We start from the raw sequence: 11185 nt of genomic DNA on the forward strand, positions 1-11185 counted from the left end.
AGCCAAGTCGTATCAAAAACTGAGTGACTCTCAAGGTATGGTGGTGTCCAAATACTATGAACCGAATGGTATACAAACCGTCGAGCTTGTGTAAGATCTATCAAATTCGAATGATGATAATACCTCCAAGGCAAACTCTTGGATGCATGCGGGTTCTCTAATCTTCAATAATCACGCCAACCACCTTAAACAAGATCCTCTACCTTATCGGTGAACTCATCTCCTCGTCGAGATCTCGCAGAGAGAGTCGTGTCCAGAATCGAAGTTTGTCCGGGCGAAGTCTCGATAGGCGCCATAGCGTAACCTCGGCGATGCTCTGAATCGCAAAACCTCATGCCCGGGCTCGTGGATGACTCACGCCGGGCTTCATCGCCTTGCTTCTCCGATCGAGGTACCATAATATGCAAAATTTGAATCGAATCGATCAAACAAGTTGATAAAATAATCTCGACAACACATATACACGGGTCATGTGGATTTTCGCGACGCCTGTGGATCCATCGGGCGTGAAAACCGCACGGCCGCACTCCAAAAATTCAACAATACAACTTAAAAATATTTCTAACTTCATTCTAAGCATCAATTATCCTTCTAATTGAAGAAAACGAAGCATTATTTACCAGATTAATTGATGGAAAACATGAATTGGCAAAGAAAACGAGGAATAGAGCTTACCGACGAGATGAGATGAGAAAATGACGAACCGGCTGGAAAACCTTGCAAAAATCCTATCACTGTAGCTCTATGAAATCGGATAACAATGTGAGAGTGTTTTCAGATGAATAGAGGTCGTGAAGGGTGGGAAAGAAACTAATCTTCTTTGAAAAGGACTGCACACCTTGATGTTCTCGTAGATCCACAAGGGCGGCAGAGTACCCACGCCTCGCGGCTATTACAAAGAGCCACAAGGGCGCATGCACGCCCGTCAAGCGCCTCGGAAAACACTCTCGACTCGATTGTTCCTCACACGGCATGTGGAAAATACCCACGCCCGCAGTGTCCGACTCCACGGGAAGCCGCGACACCGTGGTCTTCTCTCGACATCCGAGAAAAATACTAGTGTTATACACGCCTGCGTTTGAATTCCGCGATGGCCGTGACATTCACATGCCCAACTCACGAGCGCACCTGCACGCCCTTGTGTTTTCTCGGGATGGAGAGAACTCCTCTGCAGAGTTTACCATGGGCGTGTGGAAATTCACCCACGCCTGCATGGTTCTACAGTACGCCCACGTAGGCAAGTCCACACCCCGTCGTTCTCTGAAAATTCGCCAAACCCTACGGACTTCACACGTCCATGTGGAAATTCACCCACGGCGCGCAGCTAATCGTGATGGTCGCTCACGGTAGCCGCACTGCGCTCTCCTCCGGATGAGCTCGCATAGTTAACTCTCACGCAAGCGCATGGAAATTCCACACCGCTGTGTTTTCTGGATGACTTAGAAAAATCATGCAGTTCTGACGTAGAAAATTTCCTCGAACATGTCTACACACCTAGAGCTCCCGCCTCTATTATGCAAATTTTTACCGTAAAGAAAAATATGGAATAGAGCTCAAACGACTCAAACTTCGCTAATTCAACATGAAAAACACACCTAATAAAATTCAAAGTTCACAAGGAAATCTTAGCAAAAGCATCTAAGAAATTAAGAGCACCAACACTTCTAACAAATTATTCATGCAAACAAACTAAACTAAAAGCTAAGAAACAAGAAACACTTGTTTAACGTCACTAAGCTTGACGTACCTTTGTCTTACCCTCACAAGGGTTCGTGGAATGAAAGCGCCCTCTCACCCATGACTTGAAAGCATGATGTGCAAAGTCTCTTGAGAGAGGGGTGTATTATCGGGTTTCGCATCACCTAACAATGATACGCCCAACTTCTTAAGTTCACGTACATCTCCAACAGCCTTGGAGTGTTTCCAAAGTGGCATCTCAGTAGTCTCTTCATTTTTCCCGAGCACCTTCTTGAAGATCCCCGGGTAGATGGTACTTCTTCCATCGATCCAAGCATCATAACATCTTCGCATGTCCCTCCTATTGGTTGAACAAACCTTCATACTGGATCGGGGATCGAACATCTCTCGTATGTATTCATCAACAATCTCATTAGTAGTGTCTAGAAAATATAAAGTATCATCGAAATCGAGAGAATGCCGTGATGACCTCATTAAGTATGTGAGCTTGTCATCACCAACCTCAAGGTGAGCTCTCCGTCCCATGTCAATCAATGCTTTGGAAGTCCGCATGAACGGTCTCCCAAGTATCAAAGGTACATCCGCATCCTCATCGACATCTAGCACTACAAAGTCAACCGGAAAAATGTACTTGTCCACCTTGACAAGCACGCCTTCAATGATACCTCCTCGGATGTCGCACTATTCTGGCCTCGCTAGTTGCAAAGTCATCCCGAGTAGGCCTAGGCTCGCCCAAGCTAGCTTTTTGAAAGAAGGTGTATGGCATGATGTTGATACTTTGCCCCTGAGTCCGCCTAATGCCATTTCCTCCCCAAGATTAACAATATTACACGGAATTATGAAGTCGCTGGTCTTTCTTCATGTTCGGCATGTTCTTTTGCAATACCAACGAGCAGAAGAATCTAGAATCAATCAAGCACTTTCCTCCAACTTTCTCTTGTTAGTCAACAAGTCTTTCAAGAACTTCGTGATACTTAGTCATTTGGGCCAATGCTCAACAAAAGGAATATTAATATGGAGTTGCTTGAACAAAACCTCGTGAACTTCTTGTACTTGCTCATCCCTTGGTCATTTTTCAATCTAGAGGGATAAGGGATTCCTCGGCTTGAAAGGTGGGGATGCCAACTCTTTTATCTTTTGCTTGTCCCTCTTCCATCTTTTCTAAACTCGGGCTGCAGTATTCTTTTGGCATCTCACTCGAGCCTACCTTCAACCTCACGACCACTTCGCAGTGATCGCCTCACATGCTCTCTAGGGTTAGTCTCAGATTGGTAAACTTCCATGTGGCCTTCGGAGAGAGACTTCACAATTTACCCCACTTGATTTTCAAGATTATGCAAAGAGGCGGTGTGGTTGCGAAGTGTAGACTCAACTGATTCAAACCTTGTATTTTCGGATTGTATGAATCTAGTCAAGTGCTTCTCTAGGTCACTCATTCGGGTTTCCAAACCTAAGACTCTGTTTTCCACTTGAGGGGCTTGTTATTGTTGTTGGAAACCTGGTGGCCCCATGGCCTTTTGTGGACCCTGGTTACTCCATTAAAAATTGGGATGATTCTTCCAACCCGGATTGTAGGTATTGCTATATGGGTTTCGTTGAGGTCTCATGCCATTACCTACAAAATCAACATTCTCCACTGAAGAAACATCACCAATAGAGATTGGGCAAACGGAGGGAGCATGTCCTCCACCACACCCGGTGCAATTAGTCACGGTCGCCACTCTGTTTGAAGTTAGAAGATCTAACTTCACTCAAATTTTCCACTTGGGCTGCCAATGAAGTTACCGCATCTATTTCATGAAGACCGGCCACCTTTTTGTTCTCCATATCATTCCATTGGTAGTTGTTTAACCCTATTTCATCAATCAACCGACGGGCCTCATCGGGGTCTTCCTACCTAAGGTACCTCCGATGCCGCGATCCAAGAGTTGCCTTTGTACTCAGATTTAAAACCATTGTAAAAGGTTTGAACAATCATCCACTCGAGAATCCTTGTTTCGGGCACTTCCTCGGGAGCTCCATGAATCTTTCCCATGTCTCAAATAGAGACTCCAATCTCAACCGAACAAAGAATGAGATCTCATTCCTAAGCTTTGCTGGTTTTCCGGGAGGGAAATAACGGGTTAAGAAAGCTTCCACCATCTCCTCCCACGTGGTAATTAACGCTCTAGGTAACGAGCTGCATGCATCGCTTCGCCTCTCCCTTTAGGGAAAAATGGAAGGCTCTAAATTTGATGGCATCATCCGGTCACATCATTTATCTTCGAGATATCACACACCTTAATAAAGCTCTCTATGTGATCTGCTTTGGATCCTCATCGGCCAAACCATTAAAACTCATGACGTATCATTTGCAACATGTGGATGAATGCGTGATTCAGATCTCAAAGTTCAAAGTCGAATTTGGGGACGCACAATACTCGATTGTGTTCCCCAACATCGAAGGTCCGGCATAATCGAGATAATGTTCACTGCTGCTCATTCTGCTGCCTGCTTTTCATATTCTTCTGCTTCCAAATCAGCTGGATTAGACTGTTCTTGCACAGGCTCTTTCCCTTTTCTTCTAAGTGTACATTAAAGCTCAGGATCTCCTTCAATCAATATTGAGGCTCGGGTCATAACCTATAGCTGCAACCAAAAAGAAAGAAAAAGAAATCAGAATGATGATATAATAAGAAGATATGAAATAAAAATATGTGGTGAAATAGCTAGGAAAAACAAAGTGCAAAGTATCTCAAAATGCCTACCCCCGACAACGTCGCCAAAAACTTGACAAGGTCCTCTTGCGTATATCCCGCAAGTGCACGGGTTTTGTCAAGTAATACTCCCGGGTGAGCGTGTGTCGAATCCACGTGAGTAGGGAATAAAAAATACTTAATTCGATTCTTAGCTATGTAAAAAGATCAATGATAATGAGTGTGACAATGATTCAATTCTCAACATTAAAAAGCAACAAGTAAGAGAGCAAAAAGTAAAGAAGGGGGTAAGGCAATCGATAAAGATAGGATACTGTGATAATGCTCCGCCTAGGATAATTGTTTCAAGTGCAAGAACCCTCTATTATGCTTCCAAATCAATGTAGTGGTGAGTCGTGGAACTCCTTAATTACATAGTCCCAAATCTAAGGTCAACTATGCCTAACTCAATATATGTCCCGGAGGAGAAATCGAACAATCTCAACACCTCGCACTCGCATAGAGTTGCAATGAGCTCTAGGGATTCAAAGTGATAAATCTCTTCCTTATAATAGACCCTAACTGCTTGGTCCGTGGAAGGTCCCTAACCACAATTCAGACGTGAGATACTAAGATAACCTCAACGCTTCACTCCGTTGCACGCGCAACTAAGCCTCCCAACGGAAGTTCATCCCTTAGACCATTCACTCTATTATGACCGCAAAAGAACTCAAGGAACGGAGGTGGAATCTATCACGCCGAGGGAAAGCGGGACGCTCCCTGCACTCTCTTGACTCACCCTCTCAACCCCTCTCCAACCTAGTTTTTGTCTAACGCTCATGGTGTGTCACTCACTCACAAGGTTAGCAACAAGAACTCTCAACCCTAGTGTCACTCTAGGAGAAATGTTCATACAATCAAGCATTCAAGGTTGGAACTCACAATAAACATCAATTTATTGAAAGCATAATAAAGAGGTTCAAAGAAACAAATATATCGTAGGGTTCACAATACCCGAATACCCACTAGGGGTTTAGCTCTCCATGGAGCTAAGTACAATCAAAGAAATAGAATGTAAAAAGCAATAAATCCATAAGGAAACCCCCTCGATAGTCATGTCAATGGTCTTGAGGAAAGTCCTCTACTCGTCGTCCAAGGATTCCCTCATCCGAGTAGTAGGATATGCCTCAACGTAAGCTCTCCTACCAACCTTCTTCCTAAGGAATGATGATGTTGGAGCCATAGAACCTCTCCAAAACCTTGGCCAATACCCCTTGAAACCCCTAGCCGAAGCCCTCTCTCAAGTTAGGGAAAAGATGGAGAAAAGAATAATAAAATCGGGGCTGATTCGGCTTTAAATACGGCTGGAATCGGGCGATTGCACGGGCGTGGATGCTTCACACACCCGTGAGGAATTTCCACACGGGCATTGATAATTTCCACACGCCCGTGTGGATCCTCTGAACTCCTGTTTTCTCAGCCAGCTTTGAACAGTTCTGCTACAGTACTTTATACCGTGTTGCTATAGTGCTCTACTATAGTATCTGGCCTGAATAGCTTCCCAAATCGATACTTTCATCGGAGTAACGCAAATGGGCACACGTTCACATCGTGGATCAGTTGCATCTTCAATGATAGGCACGTTGGTGAAGCTCTTGTTCTATGTGCATAAGTCAGAATGCTCGAGTGTGACTGCCTTTGTGCCCCTCCAAATGGATGTGGCAACTCGAATACGAGGAGGTTGGCACACACTCTAGCATCTCACATCGACCTATGTCTTCGCATTTGAACCTTAGCAAGATTTCCTCCAAAAATCGCGCATTGTAATCCACATTGGCTTCTTTTCATTTATACTTGGCCTCACAACCCTACCGCACGAAAGTAACATAAAAACACACATATTAGTGTAAAATCCTGAGAAAAGTAATGCTCAACATAAGGAATGAACGCTTCGTGTTCATATCGCACAAGCACTTATAAAACTCCCCCACACTTAAGCTTTTGCTTGTCCTCAAGCAAAAAATTAAAATGTTATGTGCATCCATGAAGAAAAATATTGAAAGTGCTTGGCCTTAGGTTCACCAAAAATATACAAAGAGAGCATTCTACAAGTGAGGAGGATTTCAACACTAAATACGAAAAAATTAGTGCTCTAGCTAAAAACTTGAATTACAAAGGAAAAAAAACCCGAAGTTGTGTACATGTGTGAACTCACTCAAGTCAACCCAAAGTATACTCCTCAAAGTTCTAAGTACAAGGGACTTATTTATCTACAAAAGTGACAACAATTTCAAAGATGGTAGTAGCTTCACACATCCTCTAAGGTAGCTCCTTTCCAAAGCGGGCCGCTAAGGGTGGCTCTCACACTTTCGAGGTGATAGCTCTTTCTACCGGAGTGGTAGCTTTTCACTCATCCTATGAGATAGCTCTTTCTCTCATTAGGGCATAACTAGTATCCCGACTTATGAGAGTAGATTCATACTTCATAGGTGGTAGCTCTTTCCACACAACAAGCACAAATAAACAATAATTTTTAATTTAAAAACAAGAAGCAACTATAACTAGACCCTTTAACATCAAACTTGAGTTTCCAAAAGAGTTTAAAGAATGAGTAGTGCATTAAGTGTAAATCGGGCAAACATTCCTAGAAATTCAAGCAAGAACTAGAGCATGAAAACATTCAATCCTTACAACTAAGGTGAAGTGCCATTGGCTATGTGAGCATATAATAATCAAGAACAATAGAAAAGATGTGTGCACTATGAAACCCCCCCACACTTAAGTTGTATATTGTCCCCAATGTACACATGCAAGCTCACTAAAAAAATATAAATCATTCAAAAAGCAAAATGTCGGAGAAGCAATCAAAAACAATACTTTCCCTGACTCCTAGTGTTGCGTTTGATGAAGCTAATCCCATGGGAGTAGTATTCTGACGGGTTATGAAGCTCACACGGCCAAGTACCTCAGCACCTTGGCCGTGCCCATGACTAAGTCTCAATTCCCAAGAAGACAAGACCATCTGCACGCATACACGAGGGGATTCAAGAAAGCTCAATAAAAACAAAACATATCTCGAGTGTATATAAAATATAGAAAATGAATACAACTCGAGATGCAAAATGAAAATAAACTCAGAAGGAGAATCCTTTCTGAGTGAAAAGTCTAAAATAAAAATGCAACATAAAGAAAATGCGGGAAAAAACAAAATCAAATGTCGGTGTCGCGCTCGGGCTCCGGTACTACTGCTGCTACTGGTGAAGATGCACATGGTGGGTCCACCGGTGCCAGGGTAGGGGATGAGGGTGCAGGAGGAACTAATGCGGCCTGAGAAGTCCTCGGTCGTAAGACAAATGATGAGGCAATGTCACGCTCTAAGATCTGTTGCAATACATCGAAACCTGCTATGAACTCTGTGTATTGAGTGGCCTGCGTATCCCTAATCTATACAATCTTGGCCCCGAGCCTCGCCCTACCTCAGTCCAGTATCACTCCAAAGCGCCTCGAGCCTCTCAAAGCGATCATAAGCTCGAGATAGTGAAAATATACGCACGGGGGATGGCTCCTCTACTACTAGAGGTACCTCGGTCTCCATCTGGCTGGATGAGGCTCGGGAGTGGGTTGAGATGCCCAGGCTTCATCACCCTCATCCTCGGTTATCTCTGGAGCTGGTAGCACTAACGCAAAAACCTGTCCTAACCCTGCGGACCATGCCCATCAACCTCATCGTCTCTAGGCTCAGGGAAGAGCAGGTATACTCGTCTTCTCGGCCCCGCGAATCGAATCCAAGAGACCCATGCCTAGCACTAATCTCGTAATGTAGGGTCCCAAGAAGATCTCTCCCAGTCTAGCATAGTGCCCCTGATGTCTGATGTACTCTGCCATGATGTGCCCTAAGTGAATCGGTACGCGCTGCATCATCGAGTACAGATACAATAATTCCTGTTGGCTAAAAACACCAGTGCTATCACCACGGCCATTCACCGACCTACTCAAAATGGCATGTAAATATCTGTAAGAAGGTTGGGAAAGGCACGTGGCCTTGGACACCCTCGGCTCGTACTGACCCTGACCACATAGCACTCTGTAAGCTCTCTGCGGGGTCAATGTGCCAGGATAATCAGTCGGTAACTGAGCGTACTCCTCTGTATCTGTGAATGCCTCCTCATACAAGCCAAGTCGTAGTCAAAACTGAGTGATGCTCAAGGTATGGTGGTGTCCGAATATGCGTGTAAACCGTAAGTGCACGGGTGTCGAAGTAATAATTACCCCGGTGAGTGGGTAGTCGAATCCACAGGGAACAGGGCTACTAGTACTAACTTCTTCTCTACTTTCTAGCCTAGTGATAAATGGAAAGGTGTGGTAATCTAATGTGCGAAGAAATGAATATCAGAGATGAATATGCAAGGGTGAAATGGAGGGAGATCTCAATCAGTAAAAGTAGGGTATTCGGGCAATGCTCTCCCTAGGATTCAGGTATTAGGTACCGAATGAGCAAAGTGTTTATATGAAGAGTAAGTTAAGTCGTGGAAATCCAAATATAATCTTATCAGGCCTCCCGATCACCGATACTAGTCCCCTACGAGGTCCCGGTGGAGAAATCACTCAATCTCAACACCTCACACCACATATGACCGCAAAGCACTCTAGTGATTCCAAGAGTTGTATCCGATTCCTAAAGAATGATCCAACCCTAATTCCCGGCGAAGGATCCTAACCTCCTACAAGGTCCCGGTAGAGAAATCTCTTAATCTCACACCTCACACCAAATATGGTTGCATAGAGCTTAGGGAACGGAGATAGAATACACCAATCGGAGGGGAAAGGGGATGCCCACTATCTCACGACTCGCCCTCTCAACCCTCTTCAATCTTGAGATTCTAACCCTAATGGAGACCTCTTTCTCACCAAGGTAACAAATCATGCAAACCAAATAACCAAAAGATCAATAAGGCAAGTAAGCATTAGACAATCAAGATTAAAACTTAATCAAACTCGGATTAAATAGAAACACTAAGCAAATCCACAAAAGATGAGAATCCTAGGGTTCACAAGCCCAAATACCCTCTAGGGTTTTAGCTCTCCATGGAGCAACATACAAAACACACCATCAATGAATGAAAGTACATTAAAACCATAGGAATAAACCCCCTTATATATGAATTGATGGCCTCGATTGAGAGCTTCGACGTCTAGAAGGACCTACTCCGAAGCTAGGTTTTACCGGTGGCTTCCTTGATGCTATGACGGAGGAGGAATCGATCAAAGTTGGAGACGAAGTGTCTCCAAAGCCGCAAAGATCTCCTCTCCAAACCCTAGCCATCTCACCCCTCAAGAGCCGCACAAAAGATGAGAAAGAATAGTGCAAAACGGCTATTTATAGGCCTTAGATCGCACCTGTCATGTGCCCTCACGCGCCCGTGTGGATTTTTCCATCGCGCACGTGAACGATAATTATGCTACAATACTTTTTCACAAAAACGCGGTCCAAACACTCTTTTCTTGAGCCCACATGTCCGGGCACACGTCCATGTTGTAGGCTATAAAACTTTTATTCATCCACGTATCTTTGAGAGGTCTTGCAATCTTCACAAAGAGAAGGAACATGAAGATGTGACTGCCTTCGCACTCTTCCAACTAGTGAATTAACTTGAATCTTCTTGGAAGTTGGCACACATCTCCACATTTATGAACTCCTCTCGTGTCTTGGTCTTTTGTATTGAACAAAAACTCCCAACATTATGTCTTTATAGCCTATCTTTTGTTTCCTTTTTACTCTTCAAGGCATTCACAACCTATATGCATAAAAAGAACACCAAATACACAATATGAGACATAAACCATGGTAAAAAAATAATGCTCAATGCATGTAAAACATATACAAAAAAATATGTCTACTCAAGAACATATCAGGGATCTCTCCATACATGTAATTCTAGACATGAAAGCATGTTAGATTGAATCTCAAATAACCATCAAATTAAATAACTAACAACATCATAAGTTCATATACAAGAATACACCTCAGGGTTCATCCACATCCAAACACCAAAATAAGTTAATACCTCATGATGAGGGATACTTACACAACATACAAAGAAAAGAAAACTCTCTCTACGATCTTGATCTCCTTGAATCGATGAAGCTTCAAATGGTGATGTAATGGTGGCTTAGATCTTCACTCCAACTCCATCTCCTTTGCTCCTCTCCCTCTTGGTGATGAAGTGTGCCTCGCTTTCCCACAAGGAACATCGCTTGAAGATGGCCGAAAGGCCCTCAAGAAATTAGCAGGTGGCGGCGGCCCAAGAGGCCAAGGAAAATTCTCCTTTCATTCCCCTACAAATGTGCTTTAATACCCCCCAAAGACCATGCCATACCGGGTCCATACTTGGTCAATGAGGGGGTCATTGAGATAGTATGAACCAAGCAAAAACCCATTCTTCTCTTATAACAGTGTCCATATTGGGTCAATGAGCTTCTCATTGAGGCAGTATGTCCTCAATCAATTCTTGTCTCGAAAATTCTCCATATGCTACAGTGGTTACTACAGTGATCTTGTTACAGTGCCACTGCTATAGTACTCTAGCTAGATTATCTACTGTAGCAAATACATTATAGTATTGCGACCTAGTTTTCTTCTTTTTTTCCACCCTAAATCATATCACCATGTCTTCCATGGCATTTTCATGGCTCATGAAAGCAAATAATATGCGATGAAGCATAAAACGGACATCAATCCTTATAAAAAGTACATGCTCACAATAACAAATACATATACTAAAAATACATACATTAAGACACTTATCAAGTGT

General features: G+C 43.5%; 1 non-coding gene across 1 annotated transcript; it reads left to right on the forward strand.

Moving 5' to 3' along the window:
* Positions 1–3685: 3685 nt before the first annotated feature.
* LOC120268075 lies at positions 3686–3792 on the forward strand. Its single transcript, XR_005538750.1, has one exon. It is a non-coding gene; the product is annotated as a small nucleolar RNA R71 (small nucleolar RNA).
* Positions 3793–11185: the final 7393 nt, after the last annotated feature.

This window comes from Dioscorea cayenensis, chromosome 1 (genome assembly GCF_009730915.1).
Source record: "Dioscorea cayenensis subsp. rotundata cultivar TDr96_F1 chromosome 1, TDr96_F1_v2_PseudoChromosome.rev07_lg8_w22 25.fasta, whole genome shotgun sequence".
NCBI classification, from domain to species: Eukaryota; Viridiplantae; Streptophyta; class Magnoliopsida; order Dioscoreales; family Dioscoreaceae; genus Dioscorea; species Dioscorea cayenensis.